This window comes from Palaemon carinicauda, chromosome 18 (assembly GCF_036898095.1).
Source record: "Palaemon carinicauda isolate YSFRI2023 chromosome 18, ASM3689809v2, whole genome shotgun sequence".
NCBI lineage: Eukaryota > Metazoa > Arthropoda > Malacostraca > Decapoda > Palaemonidae > Palaemon > Palaemon carinicauda.
Genome location: NC_090742.1, coordinates 13,638,045 through 13,663,015, shown reverse-complemented (window position 1 = coordinate 13,663,015; position 24,971 = coordinate 13,638,045). Strand labels below are relative to the sequence as shown.

The following is a 24,971-nucleotide window of genomic DNA, read 5'->3' as shown; positions in this document are numbered from 1 at the left end:
CATCGGGGCATTTCTCTCGATACCGTGACAAGGCATGCGGATACTTTGGGACTACGTCCGTCATCATGAGGTTCAACGTCGTCAACAGTTTTCAAGAGTAATCAGCGTATATTGTCCCAGAGACTTTGGATGGTCTCCACCAGAACCAAACCTGGATTTGAGCTTTGAAAGCAAAACATTAGTTCTTGTCCCTGGTGGTCGAGCATGTCCGCTAGAACATTCCACTTGCTTGGAATGAACCCCACCAACCACTACCGCGTTGTCAAATATCCAAGTGTATGCCTGCTTCACCAACTAGCTGAGGGACTGTGAAACTGTGCTCTGCTTATTGACATAGGCCAAGCGAGTGGTGTTGTTGATCATCAACGCTACCAAGTGACCTATCAAACTCTTGTCAGAAAGTTTGTAATGTTGGAAGTGCAGCTTGCATTTTAACAGGTTTATATCCAAGAGCTTTTTTCACGAAATATGTTCCGGAGGTGGTGTGGTTCCTCTGGTGTGTGCCCAACATCTACTTGGATGTGCCTGTAAACAGCAGCTTTATTGGAGGCTGAGAGTCAAGCAGAACGACCCTATAGAGGTTTTCATTGCTCTGCTACCAAGCCAGCTCGTTGCAAACTTGTTCCACAGGAAATGAATGTAAGGGGGATCTGTGGCTGTAGTGATCACTGGTGGAGACCATGCACATCAGAGAAGAGACTGGGATTCATTAAAATTCAACCCAAAGCTCGGAACAGTAAGCTATGTGGGTCACAGGAATTACTTAAAAACACATTACATTCAAGCACAAAGTAGATTATCATGTGCCACGTAGAGGGAGCTTGGCACTTCCTTTGGGCATGCCGAATCCACAGTATATGAAGATTCAAGTCGTGTCATGAGGAATGATATACATCTCCACTTAAACATTTTAACTCAAAGCACAGGATAGATAGCCCTTATCTCCATATTAGGGAGAAACTGAAATAGAATACTTTTATATAGATCCAATTTCGCAACATATATATCAAGCAAGGATAAATTTAGGGTTAGAAGGATAAATTTAGGTTTAGAGGGATAAATTTAGGTTAAGAAGACACAATGAAAATGATAAATGAAAAGATTGATATGTTATAATGACATGCAGAAAGAAAATACATAGTCTTTTACCATGAATGGGACGGATTACTATGTATTCCCAACTTCTTGAATTCAAAGCACAGGATCGTAGCAAAACCTTGTGCTGGGCATGATAAGGATTCTTATCTCATCGAACTAAGCTGAATCTGAAGCCCAGAATGATGATACATTGGGATATACAGGGAATGGATTGTTTATATTTTGAAAATCTTAAACTATAAGTATAGAATAGCAAGGCATTTTGGCACACACGGGACTCATCATAGTATAGCAAAGACTATTGCTGTGTAGGGGAGGTATTGGAATCTAGCACGGATCCCATGGAAAGGGGTGATAGGCCTTGTGCCATTTGAGAGGCAATTGTTATCTAATGACAACCTGCCAAACCAAAAGAATGCGATGGGAAGACATTATGGCATATGAGGGGTTAGAGTGTGCAGTATCAAGCGCTAACTATACAACTAAAGTTAATACTTGTATCTAAGGACAAGAAGAAAGTCCTAGTGCAATGCATGGGAGGGAATACATTTAAATACTAACATTTTAAATATAAAAGAGATGCAATTTATAATGATAAATGACAACCAAGAACAATAAGACTAAGTCTTAGCACAATGAATGGGAGGGATTGAGGTAAAATGCAGACAGGTTGAATAAAATCAGGCTAAGCTTGAAATGGTAACACTAACAATAAGAATTAAAATATTTTTCCGACCCATTTTTCTTATTATTCAAATAGTCCCTTGAAATGTTTACCAGCTATAGACATTGCACATTGTAAAATAAATGTCAAGGATGTAAATATCAAATAAAATTACAAAATTTCCTCCTCCATTCGTAGAATCCATTTTTTTTTGTTTAAAGTACAGTCTCAATAGTATCCTTTTGTTTGGCATTGTCATCTTGGTATTAACCCTAAGGCTAACACGATGTACTTCTGAAATAAAATATATGAATAATTAGTTTACCTAGTTTAAGCCAAGTTGAGTATTATTTTGAGAGTGATTTACTCTAAGGTCAGGGTATAAAATCTGACCTATTAGTTTTTGACATGTTTGTGTACGATAATTTTATTTATTATTAATTGTAAAATTTGTACGAAGAAATTGTACACATGTTCTGTATTATTAATTTCCATATTTTTCCCACAAAGGTTAGAAAGAGACCTTAAGCATTATATGCCCACACACATTTATACATGTACACTTGGGAAAAAATGACAAAATGAATTTTCAAAAGGTAATTTGTATTTTTCCAAGGTTTACAAACTAGAGTCCTATAATTGGAATATGATTTCGCCGAAGTTGAAAACCTTTGTTTAAACTTTTAAAAAGGTTGCTTTTAGTTGTTGATGGGTAGAGGACATGTCCCAATCGTCTAAACAAATCCAAACTAAAGTCTTTCAATAGGAGACAGCCTTAGGAGGGAGTTAGTTTATTAAACTAAGAAATGTCAAGAGATTTGGTCCTGTATAAGAGTGCTAGGCGGTATATCTTAGCAATCTATGTTTGCCAACGGTTATGCAAGTGGATGAGCAACCTGGTGGTGTGGAGAAATGCCCCTATAAATCTTCTGAAAAGTCCAGAGATGAACAAGCAGGATTTAAAAATAATTAGAAGTTGTACTGACCAAAGTTTCATTTAAATTGTACAGCAATGTGTAGAAAATAGAAATCTACTTTTGATGGCATTTGTGGACTGAAAAAGCCTTCGATAGTGTGCACTGGCCTATTTAGTGGCGAGTTCTGCATTACTATGGAGTTCCTCTAAGATTAGTTCTGTTCATGAGCATAAAAAGTGAAAATTTAATGCTAGTCGAGTCCTTTCGAATGAATTTCCATGAGCATAAAAAGTGAAAATTTAATGCTAGTCGAGTCCTTTCGAATGAATTTCCAGTGAATAGTGGAATACTCCAAGGGAATGGGTTATCACCTATGTTGTTTTTCCTCCTCCTGAATTTTGTAATGCATATATCAGTAGACGATGGAGGAGAAGGATTGGACTGGATTAGTAATAAGAAATTAGCCGACCTATAGTAGGCTGATGACGCTGTCATTAGCAGAACACAACAGGATTTACAATGCACGAAATATCACAGGAGATTGTGCTCAAGATAAATAAAAGACAGATGATAACAGAATATGCAATGCAAAATTAATTATCATTGGAAAGAGAAAGGATTAATGTGGTAGAATCTTTTAAATATTTAAGAACTTTGATCTCTAGTGCAGGGTCTCTAGAATTGGCTTTTAATGAAAGATTGAAAAAGCAAATCAGACAATTACTAGGTTAAGTAAAATTTGGAAGTCACAAGGGTTAGGCAATAAGACACCCGGGAAGAGCAAAAATCTGAATTCTTTGTGTCCTAAAGCGGGTAAACTCATATTCCTAAGAAACACAGATAACTGCCTAAGCATGGTCAACTAACACACTAGTTAACCCACTGCACTCAACTACAATGCTTTCATTGGGATTCTGCCATGGTTTTGTAGTTCACATTACTTTTCCTAGGAAATTGAACATTATTAACACGCCTCCAGTACAAGGTATGTCGACTCATAACACTAAGTTATCGCCACACCACCGCATGTACGAGCAACAATAAAACACTGATGTTTCTATCCAATAACACTGCTGATATTGTAGTGTATATTACTGTAATATATGTACAGTACTATTACTACAGTACATCTTAATTAGCCAAGGCGAGATGAAATATCACTCAAAATTATTGTTGTCTTGGCAAGGTTGGCTCACAACCCTACCAACATGTCCCGTCACTTAACATATAGCCTATATCTACTGTGCAGTACAGTAATTTATACTCTACAGTATAGTAAATACATATTTAGTAATGCTTTTTCAATGAACAAAACAAAAAATAAGATAAAAAAAATGACTACTGAACAATACCACTAAACATTTACAAAGTTCTATGCAGTAAAATCTTGTGATGCATGATGCAATTCCTAAGGTGTAGTATAAGAAGGGGCCAAAAAGAAGAACCTGGTAACTACAGACCTGTGTGTCTAACTTCATTGCCTTGCACATTTTTTTAATTGATTATAGTAGATTCAATATTAAAACAAAGAAAAAATAATCTTCTGATAGACAGCCAACATGGTTTTAGACAACCAACATTGTTTTAGACAAAAGAGACCATGAGCAACTAATCAGTTGGAATTTTTCCACATGTTTAGCATTTATGACAAAAGTAGGGCAATAGACATCATATAACCAAGACTTTCAATATACCTACACTTTTGACAAAGTTACTCAAAAAAATTAAATGGTCAAAATTAAGGCACTGGGCATCAATGAGAAGCCAGGTGAATGGAGTGAAAATTGGCTAAGAAACAGAAAACAGAGTTGTAATTAATGGAGAAGCTTCAGAGTGGGCAACAGTTATAAGCAGTGTACCCCAAGGATCCATCCTTTGGCCAAAGCTATTTCCGATGTAAATCAACAACATAGATCTAGGATTAACTAGAAGAATGGCCAAATTTGCCGACGATAATAAACTAGGCATAAATGCAGCGACCTCAGAAGACATAGAAGCCTTAAGAGAGGATCTAAATAAGCTAGGAGAATGGTTCAGAAAATGGCAAATGCAGTTCAACTGTGGGAAAAGTAGTCATACACATAGGTTATAGTAACCCACAATGGTACTTATAACTGCTTGGTGATGAAAAAAAATTGTGGACCTGGAGGAAGATCTCAGTATTAATATCAGCAAGGATTTGAAGTTGACAAAACAAAGAGCATACAAGCTGAAAGGAACACACAAAAACTAATAGGTTACATAAAGAGAGAATTCAAATACAGAAACAAAGACACTGTACTACAACTGTACACATCACTTAGAAGAATTGGACTCTGTATTCTAGATGGGGTCTTATAAGTTTTTAGAAGGATATAGCTACACTAGGAGGCAGTACAAGCTAGGGCCACCTAAGGCTATTTGGATATATAAGGAGGATGGAATGTTTGAACTTGTTTGATCTACAAATTCTGACAACTAAGTGGGCAGTTAATATAGGTATTCAAAATTCTTTAAGTAATAAAAGTAGATTACAACAATCTATTCACGCTTAGCACAAATCAGTTCAGAGGTAACTGATACAAACTGGAATTGAAAAGATACAACACTCAATGTGGCAATTTCTTTACATACAAAATAGCAAAGTATTTGAATAGACTTCCAGAGTATGTAGTAGACAGTAACACGTTAAACGAGTTCAAGAATAAGTTAGACAAGATTTCGAGGAAGTGAATATTTGGAAAAAATTTAATTTGATGGGAATTTTCTTCAAACATATAACTTACACAAAAACCCAAAAACATCAAAACCACATAAAACCCATTATTCAAACGTGAAAAAATGGCTTGGTAACCCTTTTAGAAGAGATATTTTTTTCATTACTAAATAATTCATAGGAAGAAGAAGAAGAGATTCTATTGTTCTAGGTCAATCTGCTATTTGATGTTAAAATTTAAATTTTGTAATAGGTTAATACGGACAGATTCTGGCCATTCCAGGTAACATCCATTTTCCATCCTCGTACAATTACTTAGATGAGGATGCAGAACTAGAATGGCTGTCTAAATTGTTAATGAAAGTTGGCAAGCATGGGCGTAGTCAAAGTTTCTTCACTTTTGACCTTCAGGCCTGAACTGACAGAGATGGTTGAGATGGAATATCAAACATGGGTTCAGGTCTATCAAGCTACGAAAAATTTGTTACTTGTTCTGATGCATATACAATCCTTTTATCCTTTAAAACAGGGAAACAAAATTGGCGAGTAAAAGCCCACTTACAACAAAATTAGTAGATTCTCTTTCATTTCTGGAAAATTCCAGTTTCCCAGATCCTGTATAGTAAGGAAGGACAAGACTCTAGCAACTTTCTTTGGGCCCATCATAGGGATGTGTAGGCAGATAGGTCCTGGCCAGTATTTGGATGGCACCTAGTACTTTGTCAACTAAGGAATCTTGCTCCCCTGTAAGTGGTGACAATCTGGTATTACCTACCAGAAGCAAGATTGACAATAAATAGATATCAATCCCATCATATTTCCCCTCATACAGGGAAGATGGGGAAGAACTACATATAGATACAATCTAAGAATGATATTCGCAAAAGTAGCTTACCAGCATCTACGTCAGATCAAGTGAATTGTTGTACAAATACTTTATTCCCATGTAAGGGGAAAGAGAGAAGCAGCAGAGGAGCCAGTCCTAACCTTTCTCGAGACTTACATTGAACACTTTACCATAGCCAAGATGAGTCTTGTCCCATAAGGGAGCTGGTTAGGCTACAAAACTACTGGGATCATTACCAAAGGGCCAAGAGCATTGAAGGACTTCTGGGTATACTCCTTAGAGAAGGCCGACAAATCGTAGATTCTTTGTAGTCTAAATGTGATTAATACTAGACTTCATGAGCTCTGGTTTGAGCTGGTACCTTAACCCCATCAAAGGTCAAAGAGTATGCTCTTAATCTTCTCACAAAGCCAGAAACCGAATGTGTTCAACAACCCTCTTAGTTCTGACAGCGTTAAGGAAAAGACGCTGACACTGCCATGAGAAATAAGAGTCCTCTTCAGATGGCACTGCAGATCCCTCACCGCACGTGAAGGTATTTCTTGATAACCACCAGATATTTTACATAGAGAATAGATGATGAAGGTCTTGACCCTGTGGTAGTGCCTCGGGGGGATTAGAGTTTTGGCCATGAACTCTGGCACAAAAACAAAGAGCCTTCTTTCCAGCCAACGGCATGGACTTTTACAAATAGACCATGCACCTCACCTACTCTTTGCTAATACCAAAACTAGCAAAAAGATGGTAAAGATCTCCGTTTGACAACCTTCTCATAGGAGCATGTAGGGGTACCTGTAAGAGCCTCAAGAACAAGTCTTATCCCCCTGTGAACCTGAGGACCCATGCTGAGCAAGACTGCATGAAGCTCCTGATGAGCCTCAATAATCCCCACATGTAAAAAATTCCAAGCAGAATTCTTTCTAGACTCTAATAAGAGGAGTTCTTATTGTCAAAAGACTATTAGGAAGTCGGTAATATGTCAAGAGAAGTTTTAAGCAGAAAAATACGCCTTCCGAGCACCAGTTGCAAAAGATGGGCTTACTTTCCATGGAAGAAAGCTCTAAAGGACTGTAGCAGGTCTGCAGAAACCTCCTGTGCAGTCGTCACTAAAAGGCTTCCACTTTGAGAACCTGGATAGTCTATATCCGACCCTAAAGCTTCCAACTAGGAATTGGTGTGTCTGATAATAGATTCCTCTTAACAGGAAATGTACCTGGCCGACGACTCAACATTTCTAACACAAAACAGATGTGCATCTGCTTTATCAATTTTCCAAGGGGGAGTAAAACCATACCCCCTTGCTCAGTGATGTAGGCCACTATAGTGGTGTTAATGCTCAATAATACTACAGAGTGCCTCTTCATTTTTTAATGCTTGCAGAGCTAGAGATTCTGCTTGTACTTCTGGTTAAACTAGTTTAAGTGCAGAAGCTCTTTATTTCAATGCCCACACATCCGAGGTAATCAGATCATCCAGGTTGCATCCAAGAATTGTTGTATGACTAGAGGTGGGGAATCGAGGCAACTCACCTAGCAAGGTTTTGTTTGTCCAGCCACCAGGAAAATTGGCCGGGACCTCCTGTATCGCTGGAACACGATGGTTCGGGGGATCCCTGCAAGATGATTAGTGATCCTTCAAGCATCAATGAAGGGATGTATGTTCTAAAAGAAGGTTGCAACGACCGTCTTACCCCTGATCGCACAATCATGGCAGCACCCAAAGGTTTAGCCATTGACCCTTTCAAAGATCTCTAGTCCTTGAAAGACTGCTTGGGGAACCAGAGAATCCTACAAAGGAGTTCTTCACTTTTCCATTACTACCTGCATGGGACTGCTCAGAAGAAGACATGACATCCTGCACCAACTTGTTCGGAGCGAGTGTTACCTCTGGCCAAACTTTTTTTTTCAAGAGTTGATAAACCAAAGCATCCCTCTTCAAAACCCAGTTCGCCCACTTGTTGGCAGAATGGTGTGCCAAGAAATCACTGCCTTCCCACCTGACAACCCAAAGAGCCGAGAATTACGCTCCTTCACACTGGAGTGTCTCAAGGGCAACCGGAAGAGGTGATGAAGAAGAAGACCGATACATTGAACATACTTTGTCTTGAGAGTATGGGGTGCAGGAGGAAAGCTTGACCGACTGGAAGAAAGAAGATTCACAGACGTCACAAATATTATCTAGGGGCAAACTTGCAATATTAGACCATGGGAGCTCCAAAGAAGGCCTTGCTCATCAATGGGTATGCAGAAGTGCTTATCAATGACCAACGTGCTACCAAAAGGATGATGTCTCACAACTCCCTTACCAGTTCATTGTATACACACAAGAGTGCAAGAACACCCTCAAAGTATTGTATTGCCATAGACATGGTCATTCACGGTCTTGGGTTAAGAGTTCTCTTACTCCAGGGTACACTCAGGCACACTTAACTAAATCCTTATTTCCTTTCCTCACTGGGCTTTCTTTCTTATTTGGGCCCTTGGGCTTATAACACCCTGCTTCTCCAACTAGGGTTGTAGCTTAGCTAGTAATGATAATACTAGGCCAAGATCCAGTATCTGTTGGGCATAAGAAACCCTATTATCAGTACCTCGGAAAGGTAAAGGGTTCAGCAGGCTACTCCCGAGAATTACTTCCTACTCGTGAAAACTATCGTTCCTACCAAAGGATGGCACCTTTAACATGATTAGAAATAGATGACAGACCAGGCTAGTAATCCTCATGGAGAGGAAGATATCTAGAAACGATCAAGGCAAAGAGAGAAGAACCACGTCTTACAATTCCCCCAGTTGATTAAGGTGGAGGAGGGAGCTTTGACCCTGTATATGTGTGCACAAGACTGCAGCCTCTCAACCACTGGCGTGTAGCAATCCGCTGCGTGCAAGTGTACAATTTTAATCTTCAGCTAAATGTTCTATCTTTTACACAAAGGATAGAGTAATTCCCCATTCAAAGCAGGGAACAGTCCAAGTTGAAGAGGTGAAGGAAAACATACAAGTGCTCCAATCACAGATCCACACAAGTTTGTGCATCTCTATCACACCTGGATAATGGGGAACCTGGGCCATGGCTCTAGTGAGCGAGCTGGTGACCACTTTGATCTGCAAGCAGAGAAGTTGAGGTCTGAATGACCAACAACAAAGCTACTGCAAAGGAAGAAACCACAATGGTTGCTCCAACAAGAACAAAAACACTGCGGAACACTGTCACAAGGTAAATGGCAGGCACACTCACTCTCACTTATAGGGCTGGGGTTACTGACAGTATGAGGGAGCTGCTAGCCCTATGTCACTGGCACAGGGACAGTGGTGACAAGTTCAAGGGGTGATGAACAAAGGGAACTTGCACCATAGCTTAATCATTGGATGGGCTTTGAAGCCTTTCCACTTCCTACCACCTACAGCACTTCCTCTTGCACCATAGCTTAATCATTGGATGGGCTTTGAAGCCTTTCCACTTCCTACCACCTACAGCACTTCCTCTTTCACAGGGGCTTAAGCCTCCTTGGCATCCTACTTAACTGCCGTTTTGGCTTAGGCTGCATTACGAGATCACTTGTGGTTACTGGTACTGGAATAATTGACACTGGTGGCACTAGCATCACTGTTAAATCACAGTTGCTACAGTCACTAGCACTGGGTTTATGATGGCCGAAATAGCCATTGCTATCCTTTACCTCTCAACGAAAAGTAACAAATTCTGAAAAATCTCACCTTTGTAGATCAAGAGTTCTTGCTCCTGGGCATATACCCAGAAGCTTCAGTAAAAGGTCAACTCTAAGAGAAACTTTATAAACACTCTAGCATTGTCATGGATATCACCAAGAATCATGTCAGCGAATACTTAGACTTTCTTCTCCTCAAAGAATACATCAGCCTTAATGGAAGGCCATAAACTACACAACAGAAAAGGGGATAACTGAGAAAAAAATCACGCCCATAAACAGAAATTATTTGATATGTCTCCAGTTCAGTAATAAACCAATTCAATGCTGAAGCTATACTTCAATCCTGCTTTGTTTCGAAATTAACACCATACCAATATCCATAAACACAAATTAATTGATATGTCTCCAGTTCAGCAATAAACCAATTCAGTGCTTTACCTAAACTTCAACCCTCCTTTGTTTCGAAATTAGCACCATGCCAATAATAATTCAAAGAAAAGTAATGCCTTGGGTAGGATGCAGCAGTACAGCTGTACTTGTGGCAGCTTAAGCAAAAGTGGAGAGTCTTTGATGGTATGGTTGGTGGGGTTAAGGTCACCTGTAATTGACAATTAGAATGCCTATTCTCTCTCTGTTAAGGGCATACACTATTCCAAAGCGCGAAAGATTTGTGTGTAGCAATAAATTATCAATAACTTGCTATTAAACATATCAGTACTTATAACCCACCTAAATATTCTTTCAATCACCTGAAGTGAATACTGATGGAGTTCTAAAGTAGATGTGATATTTTAAGAGTGCGTCGTGAAAATATGCGCGCCGTAAAAATCTGCGCGTCCGGAAATATGCGCGTTGTGAAATTATATGTCGCGAAAAACATGCGCGTCATGAAAAACATGCACGTCGCGAAAAACATGCACGTTGCGAAACTGTAAGTCGTGAAAAACATGCGCGTGGTGAAACTGTACGTTGCGAAAAATGTGCACGTCGTGAAACTAAGTCGCAAAAAATGTGGGTCGTGCGAAAAATATGCGCGTTGTGAAAATAAGTCGCGAAAAATATGCACATTGTGAAACTAAGTTGCGAAACTGTAAGCCGCAAAGAAATATGTGCGTTGAGAAATTTTGTAGCAAAAAACATGCGCGTCTTGAAATTTAAATTGCGAAGAACATGTGCGTCATGAAATTAAATGTAGCGAAAAATAATTACACAAATTTCCCAATGGGATGAGGTTTTCCACCCACCACCAATGGTGTCAATCAGTAATATATATAACTACCAGGGAAGTTACATATTCAGAAATGGTATTTTTATTATCAAATAGATTTTTAAATATACTTACCTGGTAGTTACATATATAAAGCTTAAATCAAGCGTTTCGACGCGGCACGACAAATCCAATTTCACGGCAATTGCCCCCATGACAGTAGGTGGTCATACTTGAGCGCCATCTCTCATAGGTAACCAGAACCATCCCCAACATTCTTCAGAAATTCCATGCCTCTGTTTTCAGAGGGGAGGAGGGAGGGCCCTTTTATATATGTAACTACCAGGTAAGTATATTTAAAAATTTATTTTACAATAAAAATACCATTTTTAAATATGTAACTTCCCTGGTAGTTACATATATATAGCTGATTGACACCATTGGTGGTGGGTCGAAAACCACATCCCATTGGGAATTTCATATAATTATTAATAGCTACAATTAGTAGTACTGACAATCTGGTTGTAACCTGATAAGGAAGTTGGCTTCACAATTATCCTGCCCCATTTTGCTTGCATTCCTTAAGAGACTCGGCGATCCACTCAGGGGGCTGTAAAAGTATCTGTGGGGCTGCCACAAGGTCCTTGACCTTAGCATGGCTAGACCACCCTTGCAAACCTGGCATAGCCATGGATACTGATTCTGACCACCTACTCCCCCTATTTTTTTTTTTTTTTTTTTTTAAACTAACTTGACTTGCATCCCAGAATGCGGAAGGCTGCGACAACCTTCACAGACAACCTGTGAACACAAGTACAAGAAAAAAAGGCAAGGGTATATATTAAGTTATCGGGAAGAAGCAGTAGACCCTTCTCCAACTACGACGCCGGAGGTAACGTACGGACCCAGGGAACAGCAATCCTCATACTGGGTCTGGACATCTTTGAGATAACGGTCTGTGAAATTGATTTACTTCGAGTAAGTAGCCTCCAAAATTGACTTCATTGACCTATTGTGCTTGTACGCCATATAAGTTGCTACAGCTCTAACCTCGTGTGATTTTACCTTAAAGATAGGGAAAACTTCTTACTTAACAATTCTGGCGAGTCTCCCTTATCAAATCCTTAATGAAAAAAGACAGGGTATTCCTTGATAAAGTCAAAGAGGGCTTTTTAACTGAGCATCAGAGGCTGTCTGCTTGTCCTCTCAGGTGATTTGATGCGTGCAGATAAAAATTTTTAGAGCTCTCACTGGACAAAGGTCTCTCTCCTTTTCCTGTCCAATTTAAGTGAGATAGCTCTGGATGGTAAAAAATCTTGGCCAAGGTCGATAAGGATTCTCGTCTTTGGCGAGAAAGCCTAGCTGAAGGGAGTAAATTGCATTGTCTCCATTAAAGCCCACCTTCTTGCTGATGGCTTTTAACTCTATTCTTTTGACTGTAGCCAACGTAATTAGAAAAAAAGTGTCTTCTTGGTAAGATCCAAGATCCTTCCAAGGGTTCAAACCTACTTAAGGTTAAAAAGGCCAGGACTACATCCAGGTTCCAAGAGGGTGTTGGATTGTCCTTCCTCTAAGTTGTCTCAAAAGATCTAATGAGATCTGAAAGATCCTTGTTACCCGACACGTCAATGTGTCGGTGACGAAAGACGGAGGCTAACATGCTGCGGTAACCATTGATGGTAGGGATAGCCAGCTTCTCTTTTGTATGCAGATACAACAGAAAATAGAAAATCTGCTAAATTGGATATAGAGGTACTGGTAGAGGAAAGTCTATTATTCCTGCACCATACTCTATGTCCCACTTGGATTAGTAAACCCTAATAGTGGTAATATTCTGGGGGTATCTACCAGCCACTCCATCTCCCCAACCCAATGTCCCATGGGCCAAAATGGAGCTATCATGTTCATGCGGACGTTGGGAGATTCCCTGAATTTTTTCAGGACTGTCCAGGATTTTGAATGGAGGAAAAGCTGTACACTTTTAGACCTTCCCAGTTCTGGAGAAAAAGCGTCCACTGCGACTGTTTCCTGTTCTGGGACTGGAGAGCAAAATACCGGGAACCTTTTTGTCATTTGTGTAGCGAAGAGGTCTATCGAGGGTTGACCCCACAACATCCAAAGGCTGGTGCACACCTCGTGATGTAGGGTCCACTCTGTAGTAGGAACTTGCTTTCTTCTGCTGGGCAGATCCGCCCTGACGTTACTCTCCCTTTCTATGAAGCGAGTAATCAGGGCTTGGTGAATGGCCACTAGCTCTTTGATATTTATGTGCCATTTCCTCTGAGACTCTACCCACAGACCCCTGTTCGAGAATCGTATGCGACAAACAGGGGCGAAATCGGACTTTTTAGTTCAGACAGATCAGACACTTGAAGCGCGCCATGTGCGCGAACTGAACAGTGTGTTGATTGCTGCAAGGGATCGTCAATCGTAGTCGGGTGACCACCAGGGGAAAGTCCTTGCGACATTTCTGGAGCGCCTTGTGCGTGATCTGAACTGATTCTCATCCCCAGATAAATGATGTTCTGTGAGGGTGTTGGTTAAGATTTGGCCAGGTTTTCCATCAGGCCTAACTGTTGCGTTAAGGACATTATCATTTGAAGAGCCTCCAGACACATTACTTGTGATTCTGCTCTGAGTAGGCAGTCGTCTAGGTACAAAGAAATCCTTTCTCCCTTTAGATGAAGCCAGAGAGCAACGTTGGACATCACCTGGGTGAAAAACGTAGGAAGTCGTGCTCAGTCCAAAACAGAGTGCTTTGAAGTGATAAATGTTCTTGAGGAACACGAACCTTAGAAATTTTCTGTGGTCTGGGTGTATCGAGATATGGGAATATGCATCCTGCAGATCCAAAGACACCATCAAGTCTCCCTGTCTGTTGCCTGCAAGGACTGACGCTGAAGTTTTCATGGCAAATTTTACTTTGCTGACGAACTTATTCAATAGACTGACGTCCAAAACAGGTCTCCATCCCCCAGAGCTTTTCGTAACTAGGAAAAGTCTGTTGTAAAACTCCTCCGAGAGAGGTGTCCTCTACCACTTCTATGACTGATTTCGACAGCATAAGGTTCACTTACTCTTTAAGAGCTGCTGCCTTGTTCCCCGAGTGGGTTGTTGTCAACTCTAAGGGTATCGACGACATGGGAGACATTCTCAGGAAGGCGATCTTATATCCCTCCTTGAGGACATTGCTCGTCCAGATGTCCACCCCTATTTGGCTCCACTCTTGCCAAAAGTGGGAAAGCCTGGCTCCCACTAGAGTCTGGAGATTGCATGTCTCACTTTCTTGATTCGGTTTGCTGTCTTGGGAATCTGCAAACTTGACCTCCAGCCGAAATCCTCCGAGTTCCCCTTGAAGGGGCTCTCCCACGAAAGGGACGATGAGTGGGAGGAGCCTCCTTTTGTTTTCTTGCTAAATAGCTTGCTCATGGCTGACCTGCGTGAGGAGTCAACAAGTCTGGAAGTGTCTCCCTGGGAGGAGGCAGGAACTCCCAAACAGAGCTTCCTCAGTCAAACATCACACACTAGATCTGGAGGCCAGTCGAGTTGGAGGAAAAGAAAAGGAGGCCTTCCCTAGATCCTTCCTCTTAGACGTCTATTGGTTGAGAGTTGAGAAAGCTCTCTTAACCGATCTAGCCAGGACCATCTTCTTGAAGGAGGATGTTTTTCGGGGTCTGCCCTTCACAAACTGAGAGGGCAGGCTCTGAGGCATAGGTTGAGTAAAGTCTTCGGGATACAGAGATGTTAAAACTGTCAGAAGCTTTTTAAAGTCAGCTGTCTTCAGCGAATCCTGAGATTTGTCCTCTAAAACTTCGGCTAAAGGAACATCGATCACCCGAGTCGAATGGGTAGGAGATAAAACCGCGTCATCCTGTCTGTTATTGTCTTCCATAAAGAACTCGTCTTGACCTTATGGAACATTGTGAAGGATATCATCCAGTTGTGAAGAAGCATCACGTTTACCACGTTTACGTTCTGCAAGTCTCGAGGGAGAGACAGGTTCCAGTGCTTCCAGCATAAGTTCATCATGCTGTACGGAAGCATCAACACCATGACTCCCGTGCTGCGAGATTAAGTCCTGCTCGCGTGCATCCAGCATGCATTCAGCATGTCTGTCAACAGCGTGACGCGAGGGAACGTTAACCGCGTGTTCAGAGAGTCGCGAAGGAGAGACAACAACTTGTCTATCCTGCTGCGAGGACTTGTCCCGACTGCATGCGTCCAGATTGCTGCAATCGTCCAGACTGCTGCATGCGTCCATGTTGCTGTGAGGTTTCAGCATGCTGCATGCGTCCCCCATGCTGTAAGTCTACAGCGAGACCCGAGGAAGCGTTAGTATCACGTCCATCAAGTAGCAAAGGAGACAACTGTTTGGCTATCATGCTGTGTGGACAAATCCTGACTGCATACGTCCAGCATAAGTCCAGACTGCTGTATGAGTCCAGGTTGCTGTAAGCTTCCAGTGCGAGGGAGTGTCCATGAGCGCTGCAGCTCGTGTGCGTTCTTGCCGCGAGAGCGCGCTCGGAACTATGACGTACGCGATTCTGACGCGGAGGAGTGTCCAAATCGAGTGTGTACAGTATGCGTTCAGCTCATGTGCATCCAGCATGCTGCATGCTTTAAGCATGCTGTAAGGGAGTGTCAAAATCCTTGCCGCACCCATAACGCGACCAGATCTCTGTGAGGGAGCGTCCACGAGCTCTGCAGCTCGCGTGCGTTCTTGCCGCGATGGCGTGCTTGGAACTAAGATGTTCGCGAACCTGAGGCGGGGAAGCGGCCCGCTCGCATGCGTCTAGCATGCCGTATGCATCCAGCATGCTGCCAACATGCCGTATGCGTCCAGCATGTGTCCAGCATGCCGTATGCGTTCCGCATGCTACATGCGTCCAGTATGCCATGAGGGAGCGACAAAATCTATGTCGCGTCCCGAAAACGCGTCTAGATCGCTGAGAGGGAGCGATCTCGACGCTTGGTCCCACGACGAGCCATTCTCTTGTCTGGCGGGACGGGAAAACGTAAAACGCAAGTCTCGCATCAACCGACGGCGAGGATAACACTTTTACCTCGCCTTTCCAATGGCGAGGGCGAGCATACTGGGATACGACAACAGAATTGCTCGAGGGGACGTTCGATCGCTAATCAAGGTCTGACATCTTATTTAGCCTTTTGACTTTCCTTCTCGCAGAGGTTGGGGAGCATGGAAGAGGTCCTGGGCTAGGAGTATGACGAACACGAACGAACGCACCCTCCACAGCACTACATTTTCCGTGACATTGAACACTAGCACTTTTAACTATTTCACATTAAAAGTTAATAGACCTCCCCGTTGCGAGAGATTATACTTTTTCGCCAAGGGCTAGAGAGAAAATACAATAGGTTATATGATTAATATTAGTATTCTCAAAATCTAAATATAGAATAATGATACAAGTAATTATGAAACAACAACGATCGTCAAGAGTATTTCGTATCGTCAAATGACTGCATTGCGTCTTTTTGTGTGCCATTGAAAACTAGCAATTTTAACCATTTCACATTAGATCATAATAGACCTGCACGTTGCGAGAGATTATACTCTTTCGCCAAGGACCAGAAAGAAAATACAATAGAATATATGATTAATATTAGTATTCTCAAAATCGAAATACTAAATAACGATATAAGTATTGTGAAACCAAAAAAAAAAAAAAAAAAAAAAAAAAAACGATCAGTGTACTAAGAGCGTAAATTGGTTGCACGCTCATGAATCTCTATATCGAAAATTAACCAAGGGAAATATACTAATAGGACAAATATATACTTGAAAATATATTTCCCTACATAAAAAAAACCTACTTATGCTTAGTAAGTTAATATTTTAAACATTTCTTGCAACAAGAAAAGAAAATAATTCACATAATGCAAGTCATACTAAGAAGATTACGTCACAGGACTGTAACGTCATCGCGATGGCGCATTGAATTCCTTTAAGGCAATCCGATCTCACTCTGCTAAGAGTTTTACGTCACATAATTGTGATGTACCAATGTTATAATGTTTTTACTCCCATTATATCTTTAAGAGTTGTTCGTTAATTAATAAAGGAGGAGGATAAAATCCTTGATCCTTCAATCTTACGAGCATAGAAAGAAATAAAATACATACATGCTCCCTGGTAAATACTGTGCGGGAACCAAGAGCATATCGAAAGCCGGTCTAGCCTCACACACAAAGTATAACAACAGAGGAGCCATCTTCAAAATCAAGTTAAATTAAAGACACGCGCACGTTGTGAAATCATGTGTGTCTTTCGACACGCACGCGCCCGTTGTGAAATCAAGCGTCTCGAAAGACACGCACGCGCCCGTTGTGAAATCATGCGTCTCGAAAGACACGCACGCGCCCGTTGTGAAATCATGCGTCTCGAAAGACACGCACGCGCCCGTTGTGAAATCATGCGTCTCGAAAGACACGCACGCGCCCGTTGTGAAATCATGCGTCTCGAAAGACACGCACGCGCCCGTTGTGAAATCATGCGTCACGAAAGACAGGCGCCCGTTGTGAAATCATGCGTCACGAAAGACACCCGCCCGTTGTGAAATCATGCGTCTCGGAAGACAGGCGCCCGTTGTGAAATCATGCGTCTCGGAAGACAGGCGCCCGTTGTGAAATCATGCGTCTCGGAAGACAGGCGCCCGTTGTGAAGTCATGCGTCTCGGAAGACAGGCGCCCGTTGTGAAGTCATGCGTCTCGGAAGACAGGCGCCCGTTGTGAAGTCATGCGTCTCGGAAGACAGGCGCCCGTTGGGAAGTCATGCGTCTCGGAAGACAGGCGCCCGTTGGGAAGTCATGCGTCTCGGAAGACACCCGCGCGTTGGGAAGTCATGCGTCTCGGAAAACACCCGCGCGTTGGGAAGTCATGCGTCTCGGAAAACACCCGCGCGTTGGGAAGTCATGCGTCTCGGAAAACACCCGCGCGTTGGGAAGTCATGCGTCTCGGAAAACACCCGCGCGTTGGGAAGTCATGCGTCTCGGAAAACACCCGCCCGTTGGGAAGTCATGCGTCTCGGAAAACACCCGCGCGTTGGGAAATCATGCGTCTCGGAAAACACCCGCGCGTTGGGAAATCATGCGTCTCGGAAAACACCCGCCCGTTGGGAAATCATGCGTCTCGGAAAACACCCGCCCGTTGGGAAATCATGCGTCTCGGAAAACACCCGCGCGTTGGGAAATCATGCGTCTCGGAAAACACCCGCGCGTTGGGAAATCATGCGTCTCGGAAAACACCCGCGCGTTGGGAAATCATGCGTCTCGGAAAACACCCGCGCGTTGGGAAATCATGCGTCTCGGAAAACACCCGCGCGTTGGGAAATCATGCGTCTCGGAAAACACCCGCGCGTTGGGAAATCATGCGTCTCGGAAAACACCCGCGCGTTGGGAAATCATGCGTCTCGGAAAACACCCGCGCGTTGGGAAATCATGCGTCTCGGAAAACACCCGCGCGTTGGGAAATCATGCGTCTCGGAAAACACCCGCGCGTTGGGAAATCATGCGTCTCGGAAAACACCCGCGCGTTGGGAAATCATGCGTCTCGGAAAACACCCGCGCGTTGGGAAATCATGCGTCTCGGAAAACACCCGCGCGTTGGGAAATCATGCGTCTCGGAAAACACCCGCGCGTTGGGAAATCATGCGTCTCGGAAAACACCCGCGCGTTGGGAAATCATGCGTCTCGGAAAACACCCGCGCGTTGGGAAATCATGCGTCTCGGAAAACACCCGCGCGTTGGGAAATCATGCGTCTCGGAAAACACCCGCGCGTTGGGAAATCATGCGTCTCGGAAAACACCCGCGCGTTGGGAAATCATGCGTCTCGGAAAACACCCGCGCGTTGGGAAATCATGCGTCTCGGAAAACACCCGCGCGTTGGGAAATCATGCGTCTCGGAAAACACCCGCGCGTTGGGAAATCATGCGTCTCGGAAAACACCCGCGCGTTGGGAAATCATGCGTCTCGGAAAACACCCGCGCGTTGGGAAATCATGCGTCTCGGAAAACACCCGCGCGTTGGGAAATCATGCGTCTCGGAAAACACCCGCGCGTTGGGAAATCATGCGTCTCGGAAAACACCCGCGCGTTGGGAAATCATGCGTCTCGGAAAACACCCGCGCGTTGGGAAATCATGCGTCTCGGAAAACACCCGCCCGTTGGGAAATCATGCGTCTCGGAAAACACCCGCGCGTTGGGAAATCATGCGTCTCGGAAAACACCCGCCCGTTGGGAAATCATGCGTCTCGGAAAACACCCGCCCGTTGGGAAATCATGCGTCTCGGAAAACACCCGCCCGTTGGGAAATCATGCGTCTCGGAAAACACCCGCCCGTTGGGAAATCATGCGTCTCGGAAAACACCCGCCCGTTGGGAAATCATGCGTCTCGGAAAACACCCGCCCGTTGGGAAATCATGCGTCTCGGAAAACACCCGCCCGTTGGGAAATCATGCGTCTCGGAAAACACCCGCCCGTTGGGAAATCATGCGTCTCGGAAAACACCCGCCCGTTGGGAAATCATGCGTCTCGGAAAACACCCGCCCGTTGGGAAATCATGCGTCTCGGAAAACACCCGCCCGTTGGGAAATCATGCGTCTCGGAAAACACCCGCCCGTTGGGAAATCATGCGTCTCGGAAAACACCCGCCCGTTGGGAAATCATGCGTCTCGGAAAACACCCGCCCGTTGGGAAATCATGCGTCTCGGAAAACACCCGCCCGTTGGGAAATCATGCGTCTCGGAAAACACCCGCCCGTTGGGAAATCATGCGTCTCGGAAAACACCCGCCCGTTGGGAAATCATGCGTCTCGGAAAACACCCGCCCGTTGGGAAATCATGCGTCTCGGAAAACACCCGCCCGTTGGGAAATCATGCGTCTCGGAAAACACCCGCCCGTTGGGAAATCATGCGTCTCGGAAAACACCCGCCCGTTGGGAAATCATGCGTCTCGGAAAACACCCGCCCGTTGGGAAATCATGCGTCTCGGAAAACACCCGCCCGTTGGGAAATCATGCGTCTCGGAAAACACCCGCCCGTTGGGAAATCATGCGTCTCGGAAAACACCCGCGCGTTGGGAAATCATGCGTCTCGGAAAACAACCGCGCGTTGGGAAATCATGCGTCTCGGAAAACACCCGCGCGTTGGGAAATCATGCGTCTCGGAAAACACCCGCGCGTTGGGAAATCATGCGTCTCGGAAAACACCCGCGCGTTGGGAAATCATGCGTCTCGGAAAACACCCGCGCGTTGGGAAATCATGCGTCTCGGAAAACACCCGCGCGTTGGGAAATCATGCGTCTCGGAAAACACCCGCGCGTTGGGAAATCATGCGTCTCGGAAAACACCCGCGCGTTGGGAAATCATGCGTCTCGGAAAACACCCGCGCGTTGGGAAATCATGCGTCTCGGAAAACACCCGCGCGTTGGGAAATCATGCGTCTCGGAAAACACCCGCGCGTTGGGAAATCATGCGTCTCGGAAAACACCCGCGCGTTGGGAAATCATGCGTCTCGGAAAACACCCGCGCGTTGGGAAATCATGCGTCTCGGAAAACACCCGCGCGTTGGGAAATCATGCGTCTCGGAAAACACCCGCGTTGGGAAATCATGCGTCTCGGAAAACACCCGCGTTGGGAAATCATGCGTCTCGGAAAACACCCGCGCTGGGAAATCATGCGTCTCGGAAAACACCCGCGTTGGGAAATCATGCGTCTCGAAAAACACCCGCGTTGGGAAATCATGCGTCTCGAAAAACACCCGCGTTGGGAAATCATACGTCTCGAAAAACACCCGCGTTGTGAAATCATACGTCTCGAAAAATCGAAAAATATGCGCGTTGTGAAATCATACGTTTCGAAAGATACGCGCATTGTGAAATTATGTGTCTCGAAAGATAAGATTGTTGTGAAATTATGTCTCAAAAAATACGCGCATTGTGAAATTATATGTCTCGAAAAATACACACATTGCGAAATTATGCGTCTCGAAAAATACACGCATTGTGAAATTATGCGTCTCGAAAAATACACGCATTGTGAAATTATGTGTCTCAAAAAATACACTTATTGTGAAATTATATGTCTCAAAAAATACGCGCGTTGTGAAATTTGTCTCGAAAAATACACGCATTGTGAAATTATGTCTCGAAAAATACACGCATTGTGAAATTATGTCTCGAAAAATATGCGCGTTGTGAAATTATATGTATCGAAAAATACGCGCGTTGTGAAATTATATGTCTTGTAAAATACACGCATTGTGAAATTATATGTCTCGAAAAATATGCGCGTTGTGAAATTATACGTCACAATTATATGTCGCAAAAAATATGCGCGTACTAAAATTATGTGTCAAGAAAAATATGCACGATGTGAAATTGTGTGCCGTGGAAACTATGTGCGTCATGAAATTATGTGCCGTGGAAACTATGTGCGTCATGAAATTATGTGCCGCAAAAAAGTTGTGCGTCGTGAAATTATGTGCCAAGAAAAATGTGCGTCGTGAAATTATGTGCCAAGAAAAATGTGCGTCGTGAAATTATGTGCCAAGAAAAATGTGCGTCGTGAAATTACGTGCCGCCAAAAATATGCTCGTCATGAAATTATACGTCGCGAAAAATGTGCGGGTGAGGAAATTATATATCGCGCCGTGAAAAATATGCTAGCCGTGAAAAATAAGCGCGGCATGAAAATATATGCACTTCATGTAAAATATGCGGGTTGTGAAATATATGCGCGTCGTGAAAAATCTGGGGGTCGTGAAATATGTGCAGAACGTGAAATATATGCAGGACGTGAAATATGTGCAGGACGTGAAATATGTGCAGGATGTGAAATATGAGCAGGACGTGAAATATGAGCAGGACGTGAAATATGAGCAGGACGTGAAATATGTGCAGGACGTGAAATATATGCGGCTAATGAAAAATGTGCGCTTTGTGAAATTATATGCGGGGTGTGAAATATATGCACTTCAGTAAAAATATGCGGGCCGTAGAAAATATATGCGGGCCGTGAAATATCTGCAGCTCATTAAGTATATGCAGCTCATTAAATATATATGGTCTGAAAAATATAAGTTTCATGAAAAATATACAAACTGAAAAATACAAGTTTCATGAAAAATATACGGCCTGAAAAATACAAGTTTCATGAAAAATATACAGCCTGAAAAATACAAGTTTCATGAAAAATATACGGCCTGAAAAATACAAGTTTCATGAAAAATATACGGCATGAAAAATACAAGTTTCATGAAAAATATACGGCCTGAAAAATATAAATTTCAAGAAAAACATACGGTCTGAAAAATACAAGTTTCAAGATAATATATGGTCTGAAAAATATAAGTTTCATGAAAAATATACGGACTGAAAAATATAAGTTTCATGAAAAATATACGGTCTGAAAAGTATATGTTTAATGAAAAATATACGGTCTGAAAAATATAAGTTTCCTGAAAAATATACAGTCTGGAAAATATAAGTTTCCTGAAAAATATACGGTCTGAAAAAATATAAGTTTCGTGAAAAATATACGAACTGATTAAGTTTCGTGAAAAATATACGAACTGATTAAGTTTCGTGAAAAATATACGAACTGATTAAGTTTCGTGAAAAATATACGAACTGATTAAGTTTCATGAAAAATATATAGTCTGAAAATTTAAGTTTCATGAAAAATATATAGTCTGAAAATTTAAGTTTCATGAAAAATATATAGTCTGAAAATTTAAGTTTCATGAAAAATATAGTCTGAAAAATATAATAAGTTTCATGAAAAATATACGGCCTGAAAAATATACGGCTCATGAAAAATATACGGCTCATGAAAAATATACGGCTCATGAAAAATATACGGCTCATGAAAAATATACGGCTCATGAAAAATATACGGCTCATGAAAAATATACGGCTCATGAAATATAAACTCTAAAATATACATAGTCCATGAAAAATCTATGGTATGAAAAATATACGGTTCATGAAAAATTTATGGTATGAAAAAATACGGTTCACGAAAAGTATACGGTTCTTGGCAAATATGTAGTCTGAAATACATGGTTTATGAAAAATATAGCCCGATAAATATAGTTCATGAAAAATATATAGTCTGCAAAATACACGGCTTATGATAAATATAGTGTGAAATATAAAAGATTCAGGAAAAATATAGAGTTCACTTGTTACCATAAAAATAATATTTGCACATCTATATACAGATTATCAGTACAGTATTTATCAATACTAATTAAAATGTTCAGGACAAAAACCAAAGCTGTATTGCAATTATCAATAATTAAAATCTAGGGCAAAAAATAAATTAAATTGCAATCAAGAATTTCTATTATATATTTCAATTTCATGTTAATGTTTTTGTCTTGCGATAGGTTTTTTTTATTAATAGCAATATACATTAATGAGAAAAAACGAAAGGATTTTGATGAATAAGCCGAATGGGAACGTCTAGAAATAAAACCATATTATGTCAGACTATGCTACACTAAACAGGAAATATGACCAATATATAATCCCTTATAACTATGACACTGATAGAGAACGAGTTTAAAAGTAAATAACATTGCCAAAACTCTTAGCTTCATACAGCGTATATAGTAACCATGTTCCTGTGTAACTTTTGTAGGTGCGTATTTATTGGCCTAAGCAATAACCTAACTTTGTACGCATAAATTGTACAGTACCCGCGTAAGGTTAGTAGATCAAGCCTTGTTTAATAAACTTTTTTATTAACATGAAATTCTTATTACTAATATTGTTTCAATGTAGGCTTACAGTACTAATGTACTAATTGTTTCAACGTAGGCTTACAGTACTAATTTAAGGTTTATAAGATCAATACTTGTAATGAACACCCCCCCCTCTTTTTTAAATAAAATTCTTATTTCTAAAACGATTTCAAAATTCCATAATTCTGCATAGACCTCATAAAAAGGATACTGTTCACTAACGATCAGACTCAATAGGACAAAGTTTCACGTCGTATGCTACTCCCTAACCCGCAGGGGAAGTTAGGCCTAATGATTATAAGGTTACAGCAATCCGATAAAAGACTCGATTCCTATTACATATTTACTACCGACTAAGCAGCAAGATTCTATCTTAGGTATTATATAAAACCTCACTTGCATAACCTTAACAATACAAATTTACCTAACCTTAATAATATGTTTACATTTGTTGTGGATATCAAATCATTGAGCTGTACCGAGTTGTCTTCCGTCTTCTTCTATTCGTTGGCTCATCAATAGCTAGGCACAGAACATAAAGAACATTTTACACTCGGTTAACTTAAGGAATTAAGTTAGTATTTCGTCACACTGTATCTATACACTATGAGTATCGGACTGTAACTACTTCAATGAACACAGAAGGGCGTGAATCGTAACTAAGGATATGCTCATTGTAGTCCCTCGCTATATGAGGTTAGGCTCCCCGTAGCTACCTCATGAGTCCTTGGCTAACGGGGCCAATATTCCAGCGTTTGTTACTTTAACATTTTTCTTTATTTTAGATAATTATTATATGAAAAATTAGTTTATTGTTATGTTATTTTTTTTTTCATTTCCATTTGCTTATAAATGAATCTTACATAAATTGATAAATAAAACTGGGTATAAAATAAACAACTTAACTGTATATCTTTACAAGACTTTATTCTCCTTGAATTCTTTGTTTTTTTTTTTACATTTTTCATCGATTATTCTAACATATAAAAAATTAACAATAAACGTATCATCAATAATAAAATGGTTTTCGGTTAAAGCCACACTTCGTTTCTGTCTAATCTTAGATGTTGCAAACGTTAATGATTTAAATAGTTACTCAAGAATTCGAAATGT

General features: G+C 41.8%; 1 long non-coding RNA gene across 7 annotated transcripts in view; it reads right to left on the bottom strand.

Annotated features, from left to right (window-relative positions):
* Positions 1 to 24,560, bottom strand: part of LOC137657615 (uncharacterized) — a 56,036-nt gene extending 31,476 nt beyond the window's left edge. For 2 of the 7 annotated variants that reach the window (XR_011047164.1, XR_011047163.1), the window contains exons 1-2: positions 24,288 to 24,560; positions 1,938 to 2,056 (exon numbers count right to left, since the gene is read on the bottom strand). This is a non-coding gene — a long non-coding RNA (uncharacterized lncRNA). The remainder of the gene's footprint in view (positions 1 to 1,937; positions 2,057 to 24,287) is intronic. The other 5 variants (XR_011047166.1, XR_011047165.1, XR_011047168.1 and 2 more) reach the window with 3 other exon arrangements.
* Positions 24,561 to 24,971: the final 411 nt, after the last annotated feature.